The following is a 7,116-nucleotide window of genomic DNA, read 5'->3' on the forward strand; positions in this document are numbered from 1 at the left end:
CAACCGGCTCACTGCCAGCAGACACACGCACAAACACCTCGCCTCGCCGTGAAAACACACTATGCAGTTTTTTCAGCTTAATTCCAGCTTGCAAAATTTTTCTGTTCACAACAGAAAGACTCTCATAAATGAAAAAGTTGCTGTCAGAGCCAAAACCTGCTATCTTAACAGACAGCGCAGCTTTGGTTTTTTGTCTGTATCTGGCGAAAGCAGACAAAGTGCGAGCGCGATCGTATTGGGAACTAAACTTTACAATAACAGCACTGTTTGGATGCTCAGCTGTATGTCTTGTGCGAAAAATATCGCGAAACAGCGGAGATGGCAAGTCGACAGATTTGCAGGCACAGCTGAATATATCTCTTAAACTCTCCTCTTTAGAAAAGGGCAAACCAAAAATTATAGCATCAGTTGATTCACCAGCCGCCTTCTCTTGCTTTAGCTGATTTAATTCGGCTTTGACTGTGTTAAGTTCAGCGGAGAGGCTAACAATATAAGCAGAGTCTTCCTCAAGTTTATCGCACCTGCGCTCAACCGTATCAATACGCTGCGATACAGCCTCGAAGCTGTCTTGCAGTTTAGCAGTGAATTTTTGTTCAAGTGATGAGATCTGCTGCGACAGCTGACTGTAGAGGCCACTAATTCGCTCTTTGATCCTCTCTTCCATCAAAGAATATACTACTACTACTTAATTATATACGAAATATGATTAATCTACTTTATATCACTACTATACAATAAATGGCGAATTAAATAATTATTAGCAAATAAATAAGTAATAAGAACTAATTACAATATGTTTTAATTTAACTATTTAACTTTGATTTTATTAGGGACAAGAAGAATGTGGCAAATCTGATCACTTTGCCAAATCCTTTTTTTTCCAAGGAGGGTGATGTAATGCGATCAAGAATACAAATTTGCAACCCTACAAAATTACCTAATATGAATCCGCCCTATTACAAATATAAATTTACGATATTGAAAATGCAACGCTGTTGTATTGAACAAGAGCAGCTAGGTTTAAGACTGAAAATGAAAAATAAATTGGCGTCACTCTGGCGCGCGATTCTATACCCGAAAAATATAAAGTTTCATTTTAATTGGTCGAGTGTGGGCCGGGTGCAGTAAGTCGGCTCGCGGGACTTAGGGAAAGGTCTGCTGCATATTCCCGCAGCACTTAATGGAAAGTACCAGCGGCACCGTAGGCTGGCAACGCGGGAGCACCACTACCGTGAAGGTAGCAAGGGCGGAGCGTCAGGGCTCCGCACATCGAACCGACAGCACCACTGCAGTGAAGGTAGCACCGGGGAGCGCTAGGGCTCCCAAGCGCGTAACGCAACACATCATTTTGGAAATGCGAATTTGTATGGAGAAATGCATGATTTGGCCTCGCATTTCAGATTTCTCGCCCAAATGACGCATGTAATGTAATATTAATGGGGAGCATATGGGCCTCGACGTGCAGGTGATGTTGCGGCGACATCAAAAGGCATACTGAGTGCCGTGTTTTGGCAGGTCTGCAGCTTTATCCACTGCGTCCCACTAGTCCCGGCGACCACACAGGCGCTGTATAGTTCAAAACCGGCCGGCCAATTGCCTTGTACGTTGCCAGCAACGTTTTTTTGTCTTTGCCCCAGGTGCTGCCGTCAAGCGACTTGAGGACCTTGTTGCGGCTTTGTACTTTGTTGACAATTGCGGTTGTATGCACCGAGAAGGAGAGCAGACTTCGGGTTGTTCACCGTCGGGAGTGGTAAAAAGTGTTGCTGAGGATTTTGTAGGGGAGAGGGTTAGGCTCCGTGCAGTGAAGAAGCGAGAAAGCTCGCTCAACAATGTTGAATTGCCATGCAGCTTCGTCTCTTTGATTTGCTTGACCTTGGTTTGTCGGTCCAAACAGGAATCTTTATTTACGGTTGATGGATAGCTCGTTTCCAATGGATGGTGGCAAGAAAGTGGCTGACTTACGTGTAATGATTTTGTATTACCGGCTTATGGTGACTCAATTGCTGTTAAATGAATAGTCCAGATTTTATGCGCACAACTTCTTTATTCTACGCAACAACATGGCTGGGGATTTGCCGGAAGGAATGTGACGGCACCTTTTGCCTCTATTGATTTCCACTGAGGGGTGAGTATCGACTCCCCGAATGTCGCCAGCTTTTAATACAAGCTTTTAATCCACTTTAATTACTTGGTTGTAATTCCGTTCTTGCGAGGGCTGATGATTGTGGTTCGCTCCGTGTCCAATTCCCAAAAGAAATATATTTTTCTAGTCTCGTGGTATGTGACCACCGATTCTTTTATCGTATGTCAGTGTGGGCGTTTTCATAGTGGCCATGTCAATTCGTGTCTATACCGATATGATGGTTCATGTCTTGAATAACTATTGGTCACGTACATTTATCTGGCAATCCCCCCCCATTTTGAAGTTTAGCTTTGACAGTTTTGTTATGTTTACATTTCTTATAATCGTTCCTATGTCTATTATTTGGGCAATAAAAAATAATAGATCATTATCCCCCTCTCATCTTCAGCGACACGTTAACAAAAAAAAATGTTGAGCGTTTGGTAGGGATATGAGAATGGTGGTTCGAATGCGGTGGGCGGGCTGTGGTTTGATCGACGTTAGACCTTACATCAAAATCGTTCTACATGATCTTCATCAACCCCCTCCTGACTCGTTCAGTTCGCCTTTAAGCGCATATGCATGTACAAATATTCCGTCTTTCGTATTTAGTTTCAGTACGCATTACGTAAGCTACGGTAGATGAAAGGCATTGGTAAATGATTTGGTTATGAATCTTTTCTTGTTTGCTTTGATCGATTTACTAGCAATGTACTGAGGATATAATATAACAAAACTATGGATATAACAAAACTAAACCTAATTAATTTATTCCAGCCGGGTACCCTGTAATAAGGCAGAATCAATGGAGTATGGAGGCCCGCCATATATTCATCGAAATTCTTGAGAAGGCGAATGTACTGAATGAGTTAACGTGTTGTGATTAAATCGGCGGAATAATTGCCAAGCACTCGGTGTTTATCCGTGAAACATAGGCTCTAATTTTTGGTGGGGCTAGTTTTTGTGCATAGCCCTCTCCGGCCACGGACTGTTTAGGATTGGGAATGTACACTTCCGAGCCTATCTCGAAATGGCGTTCTCTTTTGCGGGTAAATGCCCGTTGTGCGGTTTGTTGATATTGTTCGAACTGTTTGTCTCGAATTTCATCAGCCAGAACTTTACGCTGTTCCACATCCTATGTATGGTATGGATTTACATCCAATAATAATTTATATTCGTTTCCATCTTTCACATATTCACGACCAGTGTGCAGGAAATATGGCGTGTAGCCCGTCGCTGAATGCACTGAAGTGTTAATATCATGAATAACACGAGAAATATAGTTTTCCCAGGTGGAATGTTCAAGAAGGTCAGCCAAGTGAGCACGTAATCCAAGTTTAATGCTTTTGTTTGTCGCCTCGACCTGATTGGCTTGTGGATGGTACAAAGGCGTTTTCATGTGTTTGATGTTATAATCGGCGCAAAGCTGGGCGAAAGTTTGACTGATGAATATCTGATATAATGAGTTCGGGGCAGCCATTCACCGTGAAGTTATGTCGAAGATAATTGACTACGGATATGGCGTTTGCATTTTTCACGGGCTGCGCCCAGACATATCGCAAGTAACAGTCGATGGCTACGAAGATGCATTGGTTATGATTTTTAGACATGGGCAGCTTACCGACGAAGTCAATCGATAATTGCCTACCCGGTCGTTTTGGTTCTCTATATTCGCCGTGAGGTGTTTTGGTGCTCTCATTACTTGGTTTAATGCGGTGGCATAGTTCACATTGCCGAACGTACTGGTAAACGGACTCATACATGTTTGGCCAGTAATAGCGTTGTGAGATACGTCTATAAGTTTTCCAAACACCCAAACGGGAAAATTACTCGGAAGGTCAATTGGATATCTACGAACGATGTTGAGAAGAGCAAAAGAACGAGATAAGGCGTCAGGAAGTTCTAAATGTTTTCTTGGTTTATGAATAATTTTGAGATCGTAGGGTGATAATCGGATCGCCCAACGGCATAAACGGCCAGTTGGTTCTTTGAGAGTTTGTAGCCAGCGCAAAGCTGCATGGTCCGTTACCACAACCAATTCACGACCCTCAAAATATGGACGGAACTTTTCGACCGCTAAGAGAACGGCTAGGCATTCCCGTTCAGATGCTGTGTAATTTTGTTCGGCTTTCGAGAATTTCTTAGAAAAATACTGAACCACACGTTCATTCCCATCATGTTCTTGTACTAGAACAGCTACCGCTGCGATCAGCGAGGCATCGGTATAAACCTTGAATGGTTTTGAATAATCGGCCATAGTCAGAACGGGAGTGGTAGTTAAACACTCTTTGAGTTTGAGAAAGGCTTGTTCAGCAGCAGTATTCCATTCAATGGGTCCTTTTCGGTTTTCTTTATACAATTCACAAAGGGGAGCTGTGATCTCCGAAAAATTTGGAATAAATTTACGGTACCAGCCTGCTGCACCAACGAACCGTCGGACTTCTTTGCCGTTTCGGGCCTTGCAAATTCAACAATCGCTCGAATACGAGATGGATTCGCAGATAAACCCTCTTGAGACAAAACGTAGCCCAGGAATTCCAATCGTTTACAACAAAAATTCGATTTGGATGTTGAGATGGTCAAGACGGCCCCAGCTAGACGTTTTGCAACAATAGCCAAAATCTTAACGTGTTCTTCAAACGTCGAAGTGCCAATTATAAAATCATCCACATATGCGAATGCATGTGGAACCAAATCACGGAAAATTTTATCAATGAGAATGGCTAATGTGGCGGGTGAATTTCTCAACCCCATCGTCATGCGACGAAAAGCATAAAGTCTGTTACTGAATGCAAAAGCGGTTTTCAGTTGACTCGATTTTGCCAAAGGAATTTGAAAGAAAGCTTGAGACAGATCAATACTGGTTAGGTATTTAGCTGACTTTAGTCGTGCTAAAATTTGGTTAGTGTCTGTAATTGGATAGGCATTTGGAATGGTAACTTTATTCAGCTCTCTCGCGTCCAAGCACACGCGACACGTTCCGTCTTTATTCTTTACAGCCAGAATTGGTGACCGCCAAGGGCTTTCTTCGATAGTCATAATGATGTCACGACTACGCATTTTATCCAATTCGGCTTGAACTTGTTCAGCCACATATGGCGATACTGGATACTGGCGTTTCATGGCGGGTTTTGCATCACCCGTATCAATTACGTGTTCGATCTGATTAGTGACGTTTAAAGGACCAGACTCAGGAGTTGGATTAAAAAGCCTGAGAACGGCGTCCGACATTTGTCTTTGATCTGGGGTGAGATTATGTGGAAGGCTGACACTCGTTATTTTTGGGGTATCTAGTTCACCCTCTAAACCGAGTGTGGAAGCGTCAATTGGCTCCAGATCATTACTCATAGAAGATACCTGAGCTTGTGCTTTCCCACTCCCACACTAAATTTATCCGCCGTAACCATTTCGACTTTAGCGGATGAAACTTCTTCAGTATCACCTTTGGCTGTATGTTTTAAAAATCGTTGAACTTTCTCTTGGTTCTGCACTAGTTCGAAAAAGAAGTCCTCAAGGAATGTCCGTCCCATAATTGGGTGTTTCAGTGAGATAGGCACTACAAGAGTTGGCACAAGTCGGGTAAGACTACCAACCGTATATAATACATTCACTTTACCAATGGCCTTAAATGAAATCGAATTATCGGCAAGACCAATGGAGGTTTTGGTAGGTTGCAACTGCCCCCATCTGTACTTCTCATAAAATGTTTGTGAAATGACTGTGACTTCAGCTCCACCATCGAGTAAAACCGTATGAGAATGGTTGTTAACCATAACCGTGAGATAATCGCGACGATCGTTCGGCATATTATATGTCAAGCATTTTTCTGAGATAAAGAAAACATCGCGGAGTCGTGGTGGGTTAACTTTGTTGTCTCCGTCTTGATTGTGATTAGGGACTGGAGCTGAAGTAGGTTTGGTAATTGGTGGTGTTCGCTCAGAACATTGGGTTGATGGTTCTTTGCCATCCCTTTGAGTTTGATTATACTCGTTAAGAATCAGAGTAGAATTATTACTGGAATTCGGGACCGAAGATTTGTCGATTTGCAGAGGGACTTCGGTAGAGTGCGGATTGTTAGAGACAGTGGATTTAGATAAAGTTGTGGATTCTGAGTACGATGGACCACTATTCCCAATCGACTCCCTTACGCGTTTTTTGAACACGGGCATTGATCAGACGTAATCCCTGGTCGTGTACATTTGTAGCAGATCACCCTATTCAGTTGCGTTCGACACTTTTTGAAGTGATGGCCCCACACGAGACATTTTGCACATCGTACATTTTCGTCGCCCTCAACAACGAAAAATGGGTCGACGATAGTTCCTACCTTCGTATCATTATCCTTTGGATTTTTGTCATTTTTATAATCGTCGACTGGTTTCGAATACCTATGTTTCTGAGATGCTTTAATTGGTTTCTTTTGCTTGTTCAAGTATGCACATTCCCTGTCATTGGAGTCGGACCCAGGAAACGAAGCGGTATATTCCGAATGTGAAGAATCATCCGGTGGATCATGTATTGCCGAAATTTCCTGTGGCACTGATCGCTGTCTATCCGAACGGGTTCTTCCCGGACGGGGTGTGGCAACAATGAACGAATGTGGCGCAATTCGCTGAGCGAACTCACGCAATTGCTCCAACGTTTGGACGAGTTCACGCAGATGATCGGATAAGGTCCCAATGATGATATCGAGGTGGTCTCGTTCATCCAGACCACAGGAATTACCCTGCAATTGGAATGTCAAGTCATCGATATGTTTCAGCAATGTTTGCGAACGTGGATCGAATTTAATCTGTGCATATGACATTATTACTTGGGCCCGAGTATGTTTGTTAAGGAAACGAGCACGAAGTTTCGTGCAAAAATCTTGATAATCTCCGAAGTTTCTCAGTTCGGTGAAGTACCATTGTCGAGCGGCCGCCGTGAGTGTGGGCACCAAACGCGTAACCAATTCGTGGTCGGGTACTCCAATCTTATATCGAAATGAGCCAATA

Source organism: Rhagoletis pomonella, unplaced genomic scaffold, assembly GCF_013731165.1.
Source record: "Rhagoletis pomonella isolate Grant_MI unplaced genomic scaffold, Rhpom_1.0 Rhpom_scaffold_00003, whole genome shotgun sequence".
NCBI classification, from domain to species: Eukaryota; Metazoa; Arthropoda; class Insecta; order Diptera; family Tephritidae; genus Rhagoletis; species Rhagoletis pomonella.